The following is a 24,000-nucleotide window of genomic DNA, read 5'->3' as shown; positions in this document are numbered from 1 at the left end:
GTTAGTAAAGTAGTGGTGTTAATGATGTGTTATTAACAGTAGTGGTGTTAGTAAAGTAGTGGTGTTAATGATGTGTTATTAACAGTAGTGGTGTTAGTAAAGTAGTGGTATTAACAGTAATGGGGTTAATAAAGCAGTGGTGTTAATAACACTGGTGTTAAACGAGTTCTGTTGTTATAAATAAGGATATGGTGATAACAGAGTACTGTTGGTGTCAGCAGGGTACTGGTGTTAAACATAATGTTATTAATAGCACTGGTGTTAGTAGTACTGCTAACACATCATCATCATCATCCGGACATCCTTTCCCACCCTAGGGCAGGGTGAGGAGTAGCAATGTCCAGACAGCTCAAATTTGCCCAATCCAATGGGCCACGCTTCCTTTCACTCATCATTCAAGCCCCCGGAATCCGGGCTCTATCGGATACGTCAAAAACATTCACCACGTTCTGTAGCTTCACATAAACGTATCCAATAGAGTCAATCCAGACACTGCCACGTTAAAATGGGGTGCCAAATCCCTGATCATGCGCTTCTTCTGACAACATTCATCCAGCCAGCTCGATCCCTTGTCAGTCCCCTAGTCTCACCGATATCCAAACCTCTCTTCCTCACACACTCATCCACCATATCTCTCCACCTTCTCCTTGGCCTACCTCACCTCCTCCCTCCTTCAAATTCGCTCAGATATACCTTTTTCACCACTCTAATGTTACTCATTCTCTCCACATGACCATACCATCTCAGTACACTCTCTTCGATTCTGGTGTCCACAGACTTCCTCACTCCACATCTTTCACGAATCACATTATTTCGTATCCTATCCACCGTCTGTACTCCACATACATTCCTCAGCAGTCCCATCTCCACTGCTCTTACTCCTGACATTTCATTTTCATGCCACACCTTAGTCTCACATCCCTATGTTAAAGCTGGCACTAACACTCCTTCATGTAAGCCATGTGCAGCTGCAACACTCAAGCCTCTGTTTCTTATCAAGGCCTTCATTGCACCAGCTACTTTTCCTCCTTGTGTCACTCTACTTTCCACTTCTTTTGCACATTTTCCTCTCTTTTCTAACATTGTACCCAGGTATTTGAACTTTCACCAATTCCAGTCTCTCTCCATTCACTGTAACATCACACTGGGAGTCACCTTCTCTCTCAATAACCATCACTTTACTCTTTTCTACATTTACTCTCAAGGCACGACGCTCACAGACATCAGCAAAACTCTGCACTAGACTACCAAGTTCTTGTCCGGTACTTGCAAGCAGCACTGCATCATCAGCATACAACAAATTCGAGATTTTCCATCCACCACCATTCATTACCAACGTCATCCCTCTCTCCAATACTCGTGTTTTTACTTCTCTCATCACCTACATATTGAACAACCATGGGGACATCACACAACCTTGTCGCACGCCCACACAGATGGTGAACCATTCACATACATGCCCATTACCCTTACACATGCTTCACTACCATCATAAAAACTCTTGACGGCACCTAGCAGCTTACCATCCACACCGTACATGCGCAAAACCTTCCGCTATCTTTCTTTGTCTACTTCGTCGCATGCTTTCTCCAGATCCATGAATGCCATAAACACCTTATGGTCCTTCTCACAAGCCTTCTCTGCTATCTGTCTCACTGCAAATACTTGATCCACACATCCTCTGCCACTCCTAAAGCCACCCTGTTCATCACTCACTAGGGCTTCTGATATCTCTCTTACTTTCTCTGTAATAATTCTTCCATATACCTTCCCTACCACACTCAGTAAGCTTATGCCACGATAATTCTTGCACTCACTTCGTTCACCTTTATTTTTGTACAGGGGTACAATCACAGCCTTTTTCCACTCTGCGGGCATAGTTTCACTCGTCCATGTCTTCTTACATATCTCCAACAAGCACTTCATTCTACTCTTTCCACTACACTTAATCATCTCTGCATACACCTCATCAACCCCAGCTGCTTTCCCATTTTTAAGCAGCTTCACAGCACTCTTCACCTGTGCGAGTGTAACGTCTCCTGGCACTACATTCCTTTTCTGCACACCTCCAAAACCAATCATGTTTACAGCTGCTCTGCTCTCTCTATCCCCATTCATCAGGTTTTCAAAATATTCTTTCCATCTGGTCCTTACTTCATCTCCAAGGGTTAATAATCTACCACCTACATCGTTCACACCATTACATTTCTTTCTGCTTTCTCTTCTACATTTCCGCACCTCTTTCCAGAATAACTTCCTTTTTACAGAGTAGTTTTCATTCATTTTTCTTTCTAGATCAACACACACACGCACTGGGGTCAATACATGCTATTCTCAATATATATAATGTACATACACATGAAATTAGCAGGGGAGTGAAAGATAAAAATGGTAGATTACTAGTGGAGAAGGGAGAAAAAGTGAGCAGATGGAGAGAACACTTTAAGGAATTGTTGAACATAGAGGATGGAAGTAATGCGAGTATAAGTGGCTGGGGAATGGCTGGGAGAAGGAGGGAGGTGTGAAGACAGGAAGAAATCAGTAGGATAGAAGTTGTGGAAGTAATCAAGAAAGTTAAATCGGAGAAAGCCCCAGGAATTGATGCAGTGTGTGGTGAAATGCTGAAGCATGGGGGAGAGATATTAGTAGAATGGATGTGGAATATGTGCAGATTGGCCTGGGAGGAAGGTAGAGTCCAGGAGGATTGGAAGTCAGGTATAATTATTCCCTTGTACAAAGGAAAAGGGGAAAAAGAAGTGTGTGGTAATCATAGGGGCATTTGCCTTCTTAGTATAATAGGAAAAGTGTATGGTAGGATACTTATTGACAGAGTTAGAGAAAGAACAGAGAAATTAGTTGGAGAAGAACAGGGAGGCTTTAGGAAGGGAAGAGGTTGTGTAGATCAGATATTCATTCTTAGATCTTTAATGGAAAAGTTTCTAGAGAAGGGAAAGAAGTTGTATGCGGCTTTCATGGATTTGGAGAAAGCATATGACAGGGTGGATAGACAAAGATTGTGGAAAATGTTTAGAATATATGGAGTAGATGGGAAGTTGCTGAATGCTGTGAAGAGTATGTACGACGGTGAAAAGGCTGCAGTGCATGTGGATGGTGAACTAAGTGAATTTTTCTCTTTGAAAGTTGGGTTGAAACAGGGATGTGTCATGTCTCCATGGTTGTTCAATCTGTACATGGATGGGGTAATAAAAGAGGTACAAGGTAGGGTAGTGGATGTTGGAGTGGCCCTGATGAGAGAGGATAGTGTTTGGAAACACCCTGTACTGTTGTTTGCAGATGATATTGTGTTGTCGAGTGAAGACGAAGGGGAGCTGCAGGGCTTGGTGGAGGAGTTTGAAAGAGTGTGTAAGAAACGGAATCTAAAGGTGAATGTAGGGAAGAGTAAAGTGATGGTCTTTGAGAGAGGTGAAGTCAGTGAATGTACGTCGAGGTTGGATGGTGAGGAATTGGAAAATGTGAGTACGTTTAAGTACTTGGGTAGTGTGATGAGTAAGGATGGAGGTGTGGAGTGTGAAGTGCTTGAAAGGGTACAGCAGGGAAGAAAGGTTGCTGGTTCTTTGAAAGCAGTGATAAGAAACAGGGAAGTGAGCATGGAAGTGAAAAAGTTACTACATGACAGTATTGTGATACCAATTCTAACGAACGGAAGTGAAGCTTGGACGTTGTTGGAATGACACAAGTCAAGAGTGAGAGCAGTGGAAATGAGTTATTTAAGAGGAGCCTGTGGAGTCACATGGAGAGACAGGCTGACGAATGAGGATATAAAGGGGCGTTGTGGTGTGGATGTGGATGTGATAGGAAGCGGTATGAGGAACACAGTGAGGTGGTTTAGCCATGTGGAGAGGATGGAGGGTGAAAGACTGACGAAGAGAGTGTATGTGAGTGAGGTGGAGGGGGTAAGAGGGAGGGGGAGGCCGAGGATGAGACGGAGGGATGGGGTGGAAAGGTATATGAGAGAGGGGGGTGTGAGTTGGGAGCAGGGCAGTGAAATGGCGGGGAACAGGGCGACTTGGAGGCGATTTGTTTGTGGCCACCCCAAACGGGATTGAGGCGTCTGGCAATAGATAGATAGATACACATTTTCATTACCTTCATAGGTAACAGTAGCTTTAAAAATCTGCATTTGTTTGTATTCCCAGTCAGATTCAGTCAAATTATTTCTTACATGATTAAGTTTAATGTTTGATTTTCCCAAACATTTGTGTATCATAAGAGACAGACATACAGACAGACAGACGGACACCCTATCCCTGGCCACCATGCACCCTCTCCTCAAGCATGTATCTTTGTCCCCTCGACAGAGAGCCGGGAAAGTAATGGATTACATCACTATAGAATGAACCGAATTTTTGTTAATGGTGGAAGAAAGGAAAGTAAGATAAAAGCAAAACCCTTGAGAAAATAACAGTTGAACTCTGCTGCTATAACAAAACCGCGTACAGTGTGAACGAAATCAAACCTAATGAAATCAATTTAAATCAGTTGCTGACTGTGTTCGTATGCATCCAGTTGCTACTTTACTTAGTTTTGTTGTCAGTGTCGTTCAGGTTTGTCTCTAGCAATTTAAAAGGCATATATTTATCATTAAAGATATAATTGCTTTAATTTGTACCTGTATATTCCGGTATCTAACAAATCAATGAGGTCCTTGGTTGGAATACAAAGTCAATTTGGTGCACGTTCAAACACAACGGAAATCCACCAAGCACCGCCCGAGTGCATCGCGCAGTGTTACCAAATCCACCTGTCCTCGGTTGGTAAAATCATTGCGCCAGACTCCCTGGAACCGTGTATAGTTGACCTTTGGCAGTCATTATGGTGACTTTGACCTTGACCCCGAGTGCCCATTTTCTCAAACTCGTCCAAGATTTTGGCCACATCTTGATACCCTGAAGGTTTCATGTTGATAACTCAAGCAGTTCATGAGATGTAACGGTAACACACACACACACACACACACACACACACACACACACACACAGACGCTGGCAAAAACATTATCGCTGATAATAACAAAGAAGTAGTGTTATTCAGTAAGGTAAACAGAGCAGTGGCATTAACAGTAGTGGTGGTAACATAGCTGGAGTGAGAACTGTGGTGGTATTGGTAACATTTTTGGTATTAATACCATTTGTGTCAACCAAGTAGTGGTGTTAGTGGCAGTGGTGTCAGCTGAGTCGTGGTGTTGGTAATATTGTTGCCAACAGTGTTATGCTAACAGTACTGGTGTTGACATAGTACCTTTGTCAGTAGTACTGGTGTTAACAAAATAAAGGTGTTAATAGTAGTGGGGTTAGCAATGTAGTGGTAACCTGTGTTGTTTTACCCCAGGCTGCCAGATGACCCATGTGCCAAAGGAACCCAAGTATATATCCCTGACACTCCAGTCTGGCCAGGAGGGCGGGCACACCACACACCAGGCCCAGCTGGTACACTACCCACCTTCACACAATGTATCCTGGTACCTTCACATTAGTTTCCATGACCAAGAGGGTAACGAAACAGGAGCCAAATTTGACATATTCCACCTACCTGCCCTTAATGCTACTCTTGATCGCGTGATTATCGTGTGTGAGAAACGCGGCCAGACGGTGACCCATGTAGCTGACCCCTGGACCACCCTCCACCCCTCACTCACTCGCTCCCTCACGATCCAGGTCAGTATGGGTTGGGGTATGTGGTGGAGGGAAGGAGGATCAGGTACAACAGGATGGTGGGGATACAGCCAAGGTGGGGAAAGGGGGTTGAGGAGAATGTTTAGGTGGTGGTGGTGGAGGATGGAAGGTTGGGTGTTGGTGGTGAAGATTGGATGGGGGAGGGGGTGGTTTTGTAGGGGGTAAATTACTAACTGGGAGAGGGTAAGCACTGGGGAGGGGGAAGAGCGGTGGTGGGGATAGGGTGGGGGTGTAGGTTTATCCTGGTGAAGAGGGTGAGGAATAAATGGTGGCTGGGGTGAGAGTAAGGTGGTTGTGGGGTAGGGGTAATGGTTGAGGAAGGGGTAAGGTAGTGGTGGTGTAGGGGTAATGGTTGGGGAGGGGGTAAGGTAGTGGTGGGGTAGGGGTAATGGTTGGGGAGGGGGTAAGGTAGTGGTGGGGTAGGGGTAATGGTTGGGGAGGGGGTAAGGTAGTGGTGGGGTAGGGGTAATGGTTGAGGAAGGGGTAAGGTAGTGGTGGTGTAGGGGTAATGGTTGGGGAGGGGGTAAGGTAGTGGTGGGGTAGGGGTAATGGTTGGGGAGAGGGTAAGGTAGTGGTGGGGTAGGGGTAATGGTTGGGGAGGGGGTAAGGTAGTGGTGGGGTAGGGGTAATGGTTGGGGAGGGGGTAAGGTAGTGGTGGGGTAGGGGTAATGGTTGGGGAGGGGGTAAGGTAGTGGTGGGGTAGGGGTAATGGTTGGGGAGGGGGTAAGGTAGTGGTGGGGTAGGGGTAATGGTTGGGGAGGGGGTAAGGTAGTGGTGGGGTAGGGGTAATGGTTGGGGAGGGGGTAAGGTAGTGGTGGGGTAGGGGTAATGGTTGGGGAGGGGGTAAGGTAGTGGTGGGGTAGGGGTAATGGTTGGGGAGGGGGTAAGGTAATAAAAGGTATGTTTGTAAAGGCATAAGTGTACAACTGCTAAACATTTGTTCCATTTATTCATGAACTTGTCCTATTTTATCGTGGTAAAGGCTAAGTTAATGGCAGTGGTTAGGTAAAGTGGAAAGCAATGTGGCATCAGTGCTGGCAAGGAGTACTATAATGCATGACACTTTTTGGCCTAGAAACACTATAGTCACTGCTGTTTGTTTTTAATGTATGAGTGGCATTCTAGTTCTGTAGGCTTCGTTGCATGCCATTGTTTGATCATCTGCTTACGGTGTTTTACAGTAATTTAGTGCCTCTCTAGTTATTTTTTTCTAATGTATTTTAGTTTTTCTTGCATTCATTTTTCTCTCGTCTGATACTCTTACAACACCTTATCCCCTATATTTATACACCATAGCTGATGTATTGTAGTGTATTGTATTCTCACTGTTAGTATCATTGTATTCGTCAGTAATTAGCCTAATTCACCCTTCGGTGTGCAATTTGGACATTTTGTAAGCTCCTGGAAGCTGACAGTATTACGGGAAGCTGGTGATGCACTGCTTAGCACATTATTTTAACTGGCAAATGTAAGAGCCTGAGTCTGAGTTTTGTATCAGACACTTGTACAGTGTTTGTTTACCCAGCAGTACAGCTGAGGCCTCCATGTCAAACTGAGTGTTGTGGGTGGTATTGCTGACGCAGACTGGCACTCGGCAAAACTTTGGTGGTCCCTCTGCATGACTGTCATTTACTCGATAAGCATTAACTTAACCACACTTCTTCGTTGATAGAGCACCATTTTAAAGTGTCTGCCATTTACCCATGATCATGAGTGCTTTGATGTTGCAGGTGAGCCCAAAATGGATTGCTCTGTATGAAAAAACCTATGGACAGACGAATGTCGTACACCGGCATAACTGCAGTCAAGATCTGGAAGACTTCCCAGAACTGTGGCTGAGTGCAAGATGTATGGGTGAACATGACTGTGGGTCCTTCAGTTCCTTCTGCAGGGAAGGTTAGACTCAGCAGTCTGTTGAAGACGTACAGAAAAAATTGTGTTCTATTATTTTTCTTGTCATTCTTTATATCCGTCTTTACTGTATTGTGTTTATGCAATGTTAAAGATTTAGCTGACTTTTTTGTGCTAAGAAGTTCCATCCTGTGCTGTGTTACTCAGGTATTCAGTAGTTACCAGGTATTATTACTGAATTACCTTGACTATCCATTCATCTGTCCAGCAGTCTATCTATCTCCCCCTCTATATATCACCTTATCTTTTTGTAAACAGACGCCGGTAAAGAGATATACAGATACAGAGAGAAAGAGATGGATGGATGGATGGACAGACAAAGAGGTGGACAGACAGGTAATAAGACAGACAGAAGGTTAGACAGACAACAGAAGACTAGAATGATAGATGGATTGACGGACAGAAGGCTAGACAGAGAGCTAAACAGAAGGCTATAAAGATATAGGCTACAGCCAGAAGGCTTGAAAGACAGACAGACAAAGAAGGCTAGAAAGATAGATAAATAGAATGCCAGAAAGATAGAATGCTAGAAAGACTGAAAGACAAACAGACCAGCTAAATATATAGACAGAAGGCTAGAAAGATAGACAGATAGACAGACAGAGGGCGAGACAAATAGACAGAAGGCTATAAAGATAGCTAGATAAACATACCGAAGGTTAGAAAAATAGACAGACAGACAGACAGAAAGAAGGCTAGAAAGAGATAAACAGACAGAAGGATAGAAAGATAGATAAATAGACAGTAGGACAGAAAGATAGATAGATAGATAGATAAATAGACAGTAGGACAGAAAGATAGATAGATAGATAGACAGAAGGCTAGAAAGATAGACAGGTAGACAGACAGAAAGAAGGCTAGAAAGATAGATAAACAGACAGAAGGACAGAAAGATAGATAAACAGACATGAGGATAGAAAGACAGATAGACAGACAGGAGGGCAGAAAGATAGACAGACGACTAGAAAGATAAACAGATAGACAGAAGGGAGGCTAGAAAGATAGATAGATAGACAGACAGAAGGCTAGGAAGATAGACAGATGGACAGACAGAAGGCTAGAAAGACACATAGACAGACGGAAGGCTAGAAAGAGAGAGACTGAAGGCTAGATAGACAGACAGGTAGACAGAAAGAAAGAGGGCTAGAAAGATAGATAAATAGACAGAAGGATAGAAAGGAAGATAAATAGATATAAAGATGGAAAGATAGATAGATAGACAGACAGAAGGCTTGAAAGGATGATACAGTAGATGGACAGACAGAAGGTTAGAAAGATAGATAGACAGAAGGCCAGAAGGATAGACAGATAGAAAGACAGAAAGGTGGATGGATAAACAGAAAGGCAGATAGATAGAAAGACAGAAAGATAGACAGATAGAAAGACAGATAGAGACAGAAAGACAGAAGGCTACAAAGCTGGACAGATAAGTAGCTAGATAGAGTGGCCTGTGACTGGAGACTCATGGTGACAGCAGTGTGGGGGTCAGTGGTGTGCAATAGTGGTGTGTGCGATAGTGGTGTGTGCGATAGTGCTGAGTGCAATAGTGGTGTGTGCAATAGTGTTGTGTGCAATAGTGTTGTGTGCAATAGTGGTGTGTGCAATAGTGGTGTGTGCAATAGTGGTGTGTGCAATAGTGCTGTGTGCAATAGTGCTGTGTGCAATAGTGGTGTGTGCAATAGTGATGTGTGCAATAGTGATGTGTGCAATAGTGGTGTGTGCAATAGTGGTGTGTGCAATAGAGGTGTGTGCAATAGTGCTGTGTGCAATAGTACTGGGTGCAATAGTGGTGTGTACAATAGTGGTGTGTGCAATAGTGGTGTGTGCAATAGTGGCGTGTGCAATAGTGGCGTGTGCAATAGTGGTGTGTGCAATAGTGGTGTGTGCAATAGTGGTGTGTGCAATAGTGGTGTGTGCAATAGTGGTGTGTGCAATAGTGGTGTGTGCAATAATGCTCCACCACTGTCACATCTTACCTCTGATATTCTATGCCATCAAATCGTCCAAACAAGCCGTGAACAACGAGGTGTGTTCAGTTCCCTGTGATATTTGGCCATACTTACCTAGAGGTAAAGCCACTCAGGAGACAGGACGTGTGTGCTGGGCATTCCCCAGGTCCTGTTCTCCCCACTTACTCTTTTTTAATCAGCCCATACACCACTGACCGGGCTAATGTATGGCCCGGCCTGCACTATATGTGCAGGGAATCTTTCAACAACAAACAAATAGAGGTACAGGTACGAGCATACCCACGTTGTACAGCCCCAGGCAGGGTACAAAGCCCTGCCTGTGTGTTCGCGTGTGGTACTGCTGGTTTGTTCCATGTGCCGCTTCCTGAACACTTAGCCTGAATAATTTAATATACATTGTTATCCCTTTATTCATGACACATGCAAATGTTTATAGCACTTTCTACGCAGTGGCTGTCAACTGCCAATGCCCACCCTTCCTATACCCACTACCTTAATACCCCTCCCCTACCATCCCCCTTATGCCCTCTGCCCCAACCAGTCCCTCCATTGTACCCCATAGCCCCCTCCCTCCCCTACCATCCCCCTTATGCCCTCTGCCCCCACCAGTCCCTCCACTGTACTCCATACCCCTCCCTCCCTCCCTCCCTCCCCTACCATCCCTCTTATGCCCTTTGCCCCCACCAGTCCCTCCACTGTACCCCATACCCCCTCCCTCCCCTACCATCCCCCTTATGCCCTCTGCCCCCACCAGTCCCTCCACTGTACCCCATACCCCCCTCCCTCCCCCCTCTCCTACCATCCCCCTTATGCCCTCTGCCCCCACCAGTCCCTCCACTGTACCCCATACCCCCCTCCCTCCCCCCCTCTCCTACCATCCCCCTTATGCCCTCTGCCCCCACCAGTCCCTCCACTGTACCCCATACCCCCCTCCCTCCCCTACCATCCCCCTTATGCCCTCTGCCCCCACCAGTCCCTCCACTGTACCCCATACCCCTCCCTCCCCTACCATCCCCCTTATGCCCTCTGCCCCCACCAGTCCCTCCACTGTACCCCATACCCCCCTCCCTCCCCCCTCCCCTACCATCCCCCTTATGCCCTCTGCCCCCACCAGTCCCTCCACTGTACCCCATACCCCCCTCCCTCCCCCCTCCCCTACCATCCCCCTTATGCCCTCTGCCCCCACCAGTCCCTCCACTGTACCCCATACCCCCCTCCCTCCCCTACCATCCCCCTTATGCCCTCTGCCCCCACCAGTCCCTCCACTGTACCCCATACCCCCCGCCCTCCCCTACCATCCCCCTTATGCCCTCTGCCCCCACCAGTCCCTCCACTGTACCCCATACTTCCCTCCCTCCCCTACCATCCCCCTTATGCCCTCTGCCTCCACCAGTCCCTCCACTGTACCCCATTCCACCTTACCTCCCCTACCATCCCCCTTATGCCCTCTGCCCCCACCAGTCCCTCCACTGTACCCCATACCCCCCTCCCTCCCTCCCCTACTGTCTCCCTTATGCCCTCTACCCCCACCAGTCCCTCTATTGTACCCCATACCCCCCTCCCTCCCTCCCCTACTGTCTCCCTTATGCCCTCTACCCCCACCAGTCCCTCCACTGTACCCCATACCCCCCTCCCTCCCTCCCCTACTGTCTCCCTTATGCCCTCTATCCCCACCAGTCCCTCTATTGTACCCCATACCCCTCCTCCCTCCCTCCCCATTTCCCGGCTACAACAATCTCCTGAGTCATCACCCCTACCCCCTCCCGGCCACCACTACCCCCTCCCCACAGTTCAACCCGTCAGGTGGAAATGAGCCAGTGCCTGTGTGTGTGTGTGTGTGTGTGTGTGTGTGTGTGTGTGTGTGTGTGTGTGTGTGTGTGTGTGTTTTGTCAGGAGGTGTACCTTCAGAGTATAATAGGAGCCGTACTGCAAGAATGACCAAACAATGGTACTAGAATTTATTTATAAATCTATTAATATTACAGAACCATGGGTGCTGATATGGAACGCCACCAGAAGGTATTTATAAATCTACTAATATTACAGAACCATGGGTGCTGATATGGAACGCCACCAGAAGGTATTTATAAATTTATTAATATTACAGAACCATGGGTGCTGATATGGAACGCCACCAGAAAGTATTTATAAATCTATTAATATTACAGAACCATGGGTGCTGATATGGAACGCCACCAGAAGGTATTTATAAATCTATTAATATTACAGAACCATGGGTGCTGATATGGAACGCCACCAGAAGGTATTTATAAATCTATTAATATTACAGAACCATGGGTGCTGATATGGAACGCCACCAGAAGGTATTTATAAATCTATTAATATTACAGAACCATGGGTGCTGATATGGAACGCCACCAGAAGGTATTTATAAATCTATTAATATTACAGAACCATGGGTGCTGATATGGAACGCCACCAGAAGGTATTTATAAACCTATTAATATTACAGAACCATCGGTGCTGATATGGAACGCCACCGCTGTTGCCATCAACTCTGACAAGACATTGCCAACGCTGGTGGCCAGGATGGTAATAAGCCAGATTGGCCTGGCAGCCGTCTTGGGCTACCTTATCTACCGGCTGTGGCTGAACACCTTCAACATTAACATGTTTTACTACCTAACCCCACCACACCGGCACCACCCACACCAGCCCTAACATCACCTGACCCCACCACACCAGCCCTAACACCACCTGACCCCACCATACCGGCCCTAACACCACCTGACCCCACCACACCAGCCCTAACACCACCTGACCCCACCACACCAGCCCTAACACCACCTGACCCCACCACACCAGCCCTAACACCACCTGACCCACCACACCAGCCCTAACACCATCTGACCCCGCAACACCAGCCCTAACACCACCTGACCCACCACACCAGCCCTAACACCACCTGACCCCACCACACCAGCCCTAACACCACCTGACCCACCACACCAGCCCTAACACCACCTGACCCACCACACCAGCCCTAACACCACCTGACCCACCACACCAGCCCTAACACCACCTGACCCCACCACACCAGCCCTAACACCACCTGACCCACCACACCAGCCCTAACACCAGCTCATGATATAAAGATACACTAGATCAGTACATATTATAATAGAGTAATGGACAGACAAAACAGGAAGAAATGTTGAGCATAAATAATGGAAGGTGAGGTGCTTGAAGAGACGGCTGGAGTAAGACTGAAATATATGGGAATATTGTTATGACCGTGGCAGAGTGACACGTGGAATTAATGAAGCATTACACAAGAAGCATAACTGTTGTGTTGTCAAAGGTGGCATGCTTGGTTTGTATAGGTCCAAGCACACACACAAAAAAAAGGTTTTGAAGGTGACGTGTTTTGGTGAAGTGACCCTTTTATTGCGCATGATGGCGGCGGCAGGCATAAGGAGTGGTTGGCTTAAGTTTTTTTTTTTTTTTTTTTATGCAAGGAAGAAGGATCCAAAGGCCAGGAGCTTGCATATTGTTCCCTCAAAGAAAGAAAATAACAGTGCCAAATGCAAGATTTGTTCATTTCGAGATGCCCGGACACACTGCGTTTGAAAGGCTGGAGGTCATAGGCAGTAGGAAATGCAGACAGAGGAAGACGGTTCCCGAATTAACAGAGCTGGTGGGAAATTAAGAGCATGTCAAAGCAGCCTAAGTAACTTGACTCTCTGCATGGTGTGTTGTATGACAGATGGAAGGACAGTAAATAATGACATTTTATTATATAACTTTTGTCAGTCAAGAAAGATTAGTCAGGTACATTGACTGCAGCATTGCATGGAACAAAGTATATCCAGTTAGTAACAATTACAATATCAGCCTTGTATACTGACAACGACTGCTGCCCCAACACCTACACTACCTTAATAGGCTACACCTGTCATTGTTAACTAATTTACAGAGAACAACCCATCAACCTACTGACATTGATAACAACATACTCACATATTAAGAAATAATGGAGTCAACTAGGTCTCCACTTCAAACATAAGAGTGGTGCCAGAACTGTAGCTTTTTTTCGTGGCTAGCCCTCTAAGCCAGTGGTTGTCAACAAGTTGGCGTAGGCAATATTTGGGGTGGGCGACAGGAAGACATGAGAGTAGCCCTTTCAGACACTGTTCTGAGGAATGACTATACTCAATTTTTTTTTTTTTAAATCGAGGCGAAGATGCACTAGACAGGCTGGTGATGATTGGCTGAATGCAATATGTCTGAATATCATCACTGTATTTCAAATAATTACCACTAATGTGAATAGAAATTTATTGACTAACTCAAATACAATTATGCTATTCGGACGTGTTGCATTCACCTAATCATCATCAACCTGTCAAGTGCATCTTCCTCTCGGGGGAAAAAAAAAAAAAAAAAAAAAAAGTATAGTAGCAAAGAAACAAGCCCAGCCATCTCATTAACTTTACAAACTTAACAGTAGTGCCGACACAGTAACTTCCCTGGGTTAGTAAGTGATGTTGGCACAGTGATGAATCAAAACGTTAGTTTAACAGGCATTGTATAATAATGTCAGTAAGCCATATACTTGTGTTAGTATAATAGGCATATTGTAATAATGTCAGTAAGCCATATACTTGTGTTAGTATAATAGGCATATTGTAATAATATCAGTAAGCCATATACTTGTGTTAGTTTAACAGGCATTGTATAATAATGTCAGTAAGCCATATACTTGTGTTAGTTTAATAGGCATATTGTAATAATGTCAGTAAGCCATATACTTGTGTTAGTTTAATAGGCATATTGTAATAATGTCAGTAAGCCATATACTTGTGTTAGTTTAATAGGCATATTGTAATAATGTCAGTAAGCCGTATACTTGTGTTAGTTTAATTGGCATATTGTAATAATATCAGTAAGCCATACATGTTGTTAGTTTAATAGGCATTTTATAATAATGTCAGTAAGCCATATACTTGTGTTAGTATAATAGGCATATTGTAATAATGTCAGTAAGCCATATACTTGTGTTAGTATAATAGGCATATTGTAATAATGTCAGTAAGCCATATACTTGTGTTAGTTTAATAGGCATATTGTAATAATGTCAGTAAGCCATATACTTGTGTTAGTTTAATAGGCATTTTATAATAATGTCAGTAAGCCATATACTTGTGTTAGTTTAATAGGCATTTTATAATAATGTCAGTAAGCCATATACTTGTGTTAGTTTAATAGGCATATTGTAATAATGTCAGTAAGCCATATACTTGTGTTAGTTTAATAGGCATATTGTAATAATGTCAGTAAGCCATATACTTGTGTTAGTTTAATAGGCATATTGTAATAATGTCAGTAAGCCATATACTTGTGTTAGTTTAATAGTCATTTTATAATAATGTCAGTAAGCCACACATTTTTGTCCTCACGCCAGGTGAGGGGTACGTCACCACTGCAGAAAATGTTCATGTGGTACCGGTACATGGGATGAAAAACTTTGAATGTCACTAAACTAAGAGTATTGAGAGAGTACATGGCTTAGTCTACTGTGTAGTCTGATAACAGAAAATGTAGAGCTGTTGAAATTGAAGCAGAGACTGATACAAGGCAATGTGTTTGTAAGTACAGTATTAGTATTAGTATGTAGTATTAAGAACTGTAGTGTGGCCATAGACGTAAGAGTGCAGTTAGTGCCTTAGTGGTTAGGTTATTACAAGTTGTGTTAAGTAGCAGTATAACAAAGGACACAGGCAAAACCCTGATGCATGTCCACATACAGTAACACCATTTTGTTTAGTATGTCACTGCTGATGTGCCCCATTTGTTAGACATGGCCTCAGCAATAATTGTGTTTAGTATGTCACTGCTGATGTGCACCATTTGTTAGACATGGCCTCAGCAATAATTGTGTTTAGTATGTCACTGCTGATGTGCCCCATTTGTTAGACATGGCCTCAGCAATAATTGTGTTTAGTATGTCACTGCTGATGTGCACCATTTGTTAGACATGGCCTCAGCAATAATTGTGTTTAGTATGTCACTGCTGATGTGCCCGATTTGTTAGACATGGCCTCAGCAATAATTGTGTTTAGTATGTCACTGCTGCTGTGTGCCATTTGTTAGACATGGCCTCAGCAATAATTGTGTTTGGTATGTCACTGCTGCTGTGTGCCATTTGTTAGACATGGCCTCAGCAATAATGTCATACAGCCAACTTGAGTGTGTCAGGTACTGCTTTGCTGTGTATAATGTTGGTATTCTTGTGACCCATGGCACTGATAGGTAGTATGGATTTTAATGCACTAACAGCTTAGTTCAATACAAAAGCTATGCCTTGCATCAACTTAGTCGAGTCACTGGCATTATAGGTTTTAACTCTCAGACTGGTGCATTATTTGACTGGTCTTATAGGTTAGCTGTGGAGCACACAAAAGTATTCACGGTGTACTATACCCAACAGCACAAGTTACACCTCTTGTAATATTTACAGCCATCATCAATGTAATGCGTCCTGACACAAGCAGTTGACTCCTCAAATATGATTAGAAATAAATAGAATTATGTATGATTAGAAATAAATATAATTAAAACACAAACTTTTCACTTATCTTTGATGCATGTTAGTAATAGAGAAGGAAGTCATGAAAGGAATACAATAAAACAGTGATTGCTTTAGACTTGGGATTTTATAATAATTGGAGAGAGAGAGAGAGAGAGAGAGAGAGAGAGAGAGAGAGAGAGAGAGAGAGAGAGAGCAGGGAGTGGCTTGAAGGGCTACGAGTGGCAAGGGATAAGAATGTAGAGGGCTAAGACTGGCTGACACTGAAGGCTAATAATATGTATACAAAGACTAGAACAAGACACAGGTGAGAGTCAACAGTACACACCTGGCGACTGATGCACGATTTGCCACACCTGTCCTGACCACATTACTGCAACTACTACTACTATTACCACTGATCCTACTACCCCTGCTGCTGCTACTACTGCTGCTGCTGCTACTACTACTACTACTACTACTACTACCACTACTACTACTACTACTACCACTACTACTACTACTACTATCCTGTTACGTATTGTACCAGTGTATTCTTTCTACTAACAGGCTATTTTAACAACTAAAGGCGTCAGACGGAACTCCAGCTGACTCCTTGATTACCAGCTGACTCCTTGATTACCAGCTGACTCCTTGATTACCAGCTGACTCCTTGATTACCAAAGCTTCCCTCAAGATCAATAATAATCGTCTGGAGATGGAAGGAATAAACTAAAAAACGTAAGTCAGTCACGGGAAAGACAGAGGAAAAAGGGACGACCAGAAGACAAGGAAAGGAAGGCAGGGAAAAATATAAGGAAGGGAAAATACTAATGAGAGGGAAAAAGGGAAGGGTAAAGGTTGTAGAGAAACACAGAAAAGGACAAAGAAATAAAGAAAAGAAATAACAAAGAGGAAGACAAAGAGATATATAGAAAGGAGAGGAAAGAAGGGACGAAGGAGACATGCAGTGATGACAGGAAGACAGACTGACCCAAACCAGACTGAAGGAAGGAAGGAACAATGAAGGAAAGAAAGGAAGAAAAAATGAAGAGAGGAAGGAAGGAAGAAAGAAAATGATTGAATGAAGGGAGGAAGGAAAGAAACAACGAAGGAAGAATGGAAAGAAAAAGTGAAGGAAGGAGGGAAAGAAAATGAAGGAAGGAAGGAAGGAAAAACTGGAGGAAGGAAGGAAGGAAAAGAGCAAGAAGAGGGCAACAAGGAGGACATATGTACTCCATCAAATAAACATAACAAAGGGGGTGAGAGAGCCAGCCATTTTATCCTGCCCTCCTTTTCTGCCTTCTCCTCCTCTTCCTCCTCCTACTTTTCTTTTTAATCTTTCTCCTTCTCTCTACTCTCCTTTCTTCTCCTCCTCTCCCTCCCCCCTATTCTCCCTCTTCCTCCTCCTCCTCCTCCTCTCCCTTCTCCTCCTCTCTACTTTCCCTCCTCCTCCTCCTCTTCCTTCACCTATTCTTTTACACTCCTCTTCCTTGTCTTCTCTTAATTCTCTCCTTTACTCTGCCTCCTCTTCCTCTTTTATTGCCTTCTCTTCTCTTCTTTTTCCCTTTCCTTCTGTCTTCTACCTCCTCTCTCTTCCTCCTCCTCCTGTTTTAATTCTCGACCCTTCCTCATCGTCATCTTTTACTCTTCTTTCTTTCCAAGTTATTTCTCTCCCTCTTTACCATCTTCCTCCTCTTTCTCCTCCCCCTTTCTTACTCCTCCTCTCATCCCTCGTCTCTAACTTTTTTTCCTCTTCCTTCTTCTCTTCCTTCTGTCTTCTCCCTCCATTGCTTTCTCTTCCTTTTTCTTATATTTTACTCCTCCACCTCCTCCTCCTGTTCCTCCTTCCTTCACTTCTTCCTCCTCACCCTTTTTCCTTCTCTTCTCTTCTCCTCTCCTCTTTCACTCATCCTCTTCTCTTATTTCTCTCCTCTCCATTTCCTCCTCCTCCTCCTCCTCCTTCTCCTTTACTAAACCAGGCATCATCTTGTTTGTTATACAGTTACCACCCAGCGTAGTAAATGGTTTCATGGGGTACAAGAAACCATTTGGCTTGTCACTCAGTGTAGAGTTAACGGGGAACGACATCCATTAATAAAATATATATGTAAATAAATGAATAAAAAATGCAGACATCGAAATTCAGAAAATAAGATGCAGCTACCAAGTACGTTAATATAAACAGATAAAGAAAATGGGAAATGAGAGAGAGAGAGAGAGAGAGAGAGAGAGAGGAAAGGGAATGGAGGTGAAAAATTACAAAATAAAGATAATAAGACAAAAGAAGAAAAAACGGACCGAAGAGCATAGAGACAGGAATGAGACAGAGAGAAAGAGAGGAATGAGAATGAGAGAAAGAGAGGAATGAGAAAGAGAGAAGAGGAATGAGAAAGAGAGAAAGAGAGGAAGATGAGCCTAGGGAAGGAGAGGAAAGGGAATGGCAGTAAACAAATGCTGAGGGAGAAAGATGAGCCTAGGGAAGGAGAGGAAAGGGAATGGCAGTAAACAAATGCTGAGGGAGAAAGATGAGCCTAGGGAAGGAGAGGAAAGGGAATGGCAGTAAACAAATGCTGAGGGAGAAAGATGAGCCTAGGGAAGGAGAGGAAAGGGAATGGCAGTAAACAAATGCTGAGGGAGAAAGATGAGCCTAGGGAAGGAGAGGAAAGGGAATGGCAGTAAACAAATGCTGAGGGAGAAAGATGAGCCTAGGGAAGGAGAGGAAAGGGAATGGCAGTAAACAAATGCTGAGGGAGAAAGATGAGCCTAGGGAAGGAGAGGAAAGGGAATGGCAGTAAACAAATGCTGAGGGAGAATTTAGAGCCTAGGGAAGGAGAGGAAAGGGAATGGCAGTAAACAAATGCTGAGGGAGAAAGATGAGAGGGAAGGTGAAGAAAATGCTGAGAGAAAAAGTAGGAAGGAAAAAAAAAGACAAACAAATGACATACAAATGCATAAATACAGAAATACAGAGAATACAGAAAATACAAGTATACAAAATACAAACAGAAAATATAGAAAATACACAGATAATATAGAAATACAGAAAATACAGAAATACAAAAATACAGAAAATACATAAGACAGAGAAATATAGAAAATACAGAAATACTGAAATGCAGAAAAACAGAAAATACAGAAGTACAGACAATACAGACTGCAGAAAACAGAGGTACAGAAAATACAGAAAAATGAAATATCATACAGAAAATACAGATATACAGAAAATACAAAAACAACTACAGAAAATACAGACCTACAGAACTACAAAAAATACGATAAATATAGAAATACAGAAAATACAAAAATGCAGAAATACAGGAAATAAAGAAATACAGAAATACAGAACTATGGAACTGCAGAAATACCGAAAATACAGGCAATGCAGAAACACAGGAAATACAGAAATACAGAAAACACAGAAATACGGAAATGCAGAAATACAGAAAAAATCATACAATACAGAAATCTAGAAAATAAAGAAATACAGAAAATACAGAAATATAGAACATATAGAAATATGGCAACACAGAATTACAGGAAATACAGAAAAAGCTAAATACAGTAAACAGAGAAATACAGAAAATTCGGAATACAGAAGTAGAGAAAATACAGCTGCAGAGAAATGCAACAAATACAACAAATCTGGGCGAGAGAAACACTAGGGCAGAGGGCGGTAGTGGTAGGGAAGAAAGATGATGGCAAAAGACGCAGCCAAGATACATCACTGCTGCCAATGTCAAGGCTCTGTCCCGAACGGTGTTGCAATGCCAGCCTTCTAGATCAGCGGTGCTGCAATGTCAGCCTTCTAGATCAGCGGTGTTGCAATGCCAGCCTTCTAGATCAGCGGTGTTGCAATGCCAGCCTTCTAGATCAGCGGTGTTGCAATGCCAGCCTTCTAGATCAGCAGTGTTGCAATGCCAGCCTTCTAGATCAGCGGTGTTGCAATGATAGCCTTCTAGATCAGCGGTTGCCACACTTTATAGTGCGTGACCCAATCTGGAATATTTCAAGACTTCGCCATCCATGGCGTAAAAATATAGAGAGAGAGAGAGAGAGAGAGAGAGAGAGAGAGAGAGAGAGAGAGAGAGAGAGAGAGTAACCGGTATATAGCCTATCGTAGTTATTGTCAATACGCTAATAGTGTAATAAGGATAATTACAGTTTCAATTACGTCAATAAAATACAGTGAAAGCATCAGGCCTATTCTATGTCCCTGCCACCCATCAAAATTCCTCTCGCGACCCACCTTTGGCTCACCAGCCATAGTTGAGAACCACTGACCTACATCTTACCCCCCCAAAAAAAAAAAAAAAAATAGTATCTACAATATTAGTAAGAACTCCACAGAATGTGGAGTTCTTAATAATAATAATAATAATAATAATAATAATAATAATAATAATAATCCTTGCGGTGAAACTGTGTAAAGTCCATCAGTCTGTGTGTGGATGTATTTGTTTATCTACCCACACATCTATCAATAGTGAAAAGTAGTATATCATAATAATAATAATAATAATTATTATTATTATTATTATTATTATTATTATTATTATTATTATTACCGGTATTATTATAGTGGTATGTGGGGGCGCTCACCATCCGCTCACTCGATGTAGTGCTGCTCTCAGATGACTGCCCTTTGCTCTCTTTCTTTCTATCTTTCCTCTTCTGTGTTTCTTTCCTTCTTTCCTTCCTTCTGCCTGTGGGTGACTCTACACTGAGTGACAAGCCAAATGGTTTCCTGTACACCCGGGAACCATTTACTACGCTGGGTGGTAACCATATAACCAAATTATGGTGCCTGGTGGTTTAGTGGGTAATTAAGGCACTCCAACCGGATTGAGCCGATGAAGGTTTATATCCAAGGGGTGGTTGGGGTTTATTGCTCACGTAATGCCACTCAGGGATGAAACAGGGTCAGATGATGATGATGATGATTACTATTACCATTACCAGCCGCGATGGCCAAGCTGGTATTGTTTTCAATTTGTCTGTCTGTGTGTACGTCTGTATGTCTTTTACTACGATAACTTCGCAACCGCTCAAGATATCATCACAAAATTTGCCAGGTGTGTAGTAGGGATGAAAATCTACAAGTTCGGAACTGGTGAAGGTAGGTCAAGGTCAAGGTCATATTCCGAGCAGCATTTGACATGTATCGGCTGGCGTGATTCCCCCCTTGAGAAGGCCTCTGGTTATTATTATTTTTATTATTATTATTATTATTATTATTATTATTATTATTGTTATTATTATTATCATTATTATTTCTAGCCTGGTCTATCTGTCTATCTGCCTACCTACCTATCTATATATCTTTATCTACCGGTATCTATCTGTCTATCTATATGTCTGTCTTTCTGTCAATCAGTTATGGATATCACTACATAAGGTGAGTGGATGGTATACACTAGACAGACTGATAGATACACGGATAGACGGAGAGAGAGAATCAGTGTCAAAACATTCACGTTATCGAGTTGACCTATTTATGTATGTATGTGTCTGTCCATCTATCCAATATATCTACCACTACATCAGGTGAGTGGATGGTATGTACCAGAGAGAGAGAATCAGTGTCAAAACATTCACGTTATCGAGTTGACCTATTTATGTATGTATGTGTCTGTCCATCTATCCAATATATCTACCACTACATCAGGTGAGTGGATGGTATGTACCAGAGAGAGAGAGAGAGAGAGAGAGAGAGAGAGAAGCTAATGATGTCTTTTAATCTCTTTTTGCATCTATCTATCTATCCAATAAGCAATAGTAACATCAGGTGAGTGGATGGTATATACTGGATGGACAAACAGAGATAAAGAAAACATATTGATGTCTTTAATATACTTTTGCATCTATCTGTCTATCCAACAAATCTATCACTACAGCAAGTAAGTGGGTGGTATGTACTAGATAGATAGACCTGCTTATAGACTGATACAGAAAATAATGTTGAGGCTTTTTATCTATTTTGCATCTATCTGTCTACCTATATAATAAATCTATCACTACATCCGGTGAGTGGATAGCACGTACTAGACAGAGAAATATATTGATATCTTTAATTCATTTTTGCATCTATCTATCTATCTATCTATCCAATAAATCTATCACTACATCAGGTGAGTGGATGGTACGTACTGGTGTTGGTGGATATCTATATATAAATCAAATGCATCTGTCTATTTATCTTTCTATCTACATACTACATCTACACTCTTTACCTATCTATCCAATAAATCTATAACTTTATCAGGTGAGTGGATGGTATGTACTAGATAGACAGACGTAGATAGTGAAAAAATCAACATCAGTGATTCAACAGATTCAAAAGTAATCTATCTATTTTTGCATCTACCTACCTATCTATCCAAAAAAATATCACTACATTAGGTGAGTGGATGGTACGTACCGGTACTAGAGATGGATGGACAGACAGACAGCCAGAGATCCATTTTTGTCGAGAATTTATTGAAAAAGTGTATTTATGTATTTATCTGTCTGTATATTTATCTATCCAGTAAATCTATCACTACATTAAGTGAGTGGATAGTACGTACAAGATAGACATAGATACGGTAGATAGATAGATTGATTGGTTGATTGATTGAGAATTGCAATAAATCATGTTTTAATCTCTTTTTGCATCTATTAATCTATCCAATTCATATATCGCTACATCAGGTGTGTGGATGGTACGTGCTAAATAGAGAGTTAGACAGAGAAAAAATATTGATGTCTTTTAATATATTTTTCCATATCTGTCTATCCAATAAATCTATCATTACATCAGATAGATAGACAGATAGATAGACAGATAGACATGGATAGACAAAGAAAACTCAAATCATTCTTACTCATCAGATTGAAGGTTGATCTATTTTTGCGTCTATCTATCCGATATATCTATCACTACATCAGGTGAGTGGATGGTAGCTACGACAGACTGAAAGGAAAAAAAAATATATATTTTTTTTTACAGTTTCAAAGTTAATCTATCTAGCCTTCTCTTCCACCTGTCTATCTGTCCAATAAATCTATCGCTACATCGGGTGAGTGGATGGTATGTAGTGGGCAAAATGCGTGTCCACATTCGTCTTGGGAGGTAGGCTGAAAAATGACTTAGGCGTTTGTATCTATCTTTGATTATCGATAGATTAAAGGTGAACTGATAACCTGTTTGTAGGTCATGTGTAATAATAATAATAATAATAATAATAATAATAATAGCGGCGGCAGCAGCAGTGGTGGTAGTAGTAGTAGTAGTAGTAGTAGTAGTAGTAGTAGTAGTAGTAGTAGTAGTAGTTACATAATAATAATAATAATAATAATAATAATAATAGTAGTAGTAGTAGTAGTAGTAGTAGTAGTAGTAGTAGTAGTAGTAGTAGTAGTAGCAGCAGCAGCAGCAGCAGCAGCAGCAGTAGTAGGAAATAATAATAATAATAAAACAATAATAATAATAATAATAATAATAATACATTTCAACTCACATTGTGTCCAAACCAGGGATAGTTTCCTTTTTCCGGCACTTGTGCCACTTGCCTCGCCTTCACAGTAATCCAGTCTGTCCATTCATCACGGCAAACACAATCGTTAACGTCCAATAAAAGGGATTTAATCCCCGAGCTAGGCAACTATGGCCATATAGCCCCGCTAGGTTACAGGAGCGCGGTATCACTCCCGGCACGGCAGTCCCGCCCGAGGCTCGAACTCGCAATCCCCCGATCACGACTCCGATGCTCTACCACTGAGCCACAGTGCCCCCAACGTCCAATAAAAGGGAAACGCAAAGTTAGTACGAGCTGTGCACACCGAAATCCTCCCACTTCCTGACCCGCGGGGTGACTGACTGCCCGATGGTCTGCAACGCTGCGTCTCAAGGGTC

The sequence above is a fragment of the Coenobita brevimanus genome, chromosome 63 (genome assembly GCF_032717465.1).
Source record: "Coenobita brevimanus isolate Jiangsu-jjx chromosome 63, ASM3271746v2, whole genome shotgun sequence".
In the NCBI taxonomy this organism is placed as follows: Eukaryota; Metazoa; Arthropoda; class Malacostraca; order Decapoda; family Coenobitidae; genus Coenobita; species Coenobita brevimanus.
The sequence above is the reverse complement of the archived record's forward strand: the minus strand, read 5'-3'. Positions refer to the sequence as shown.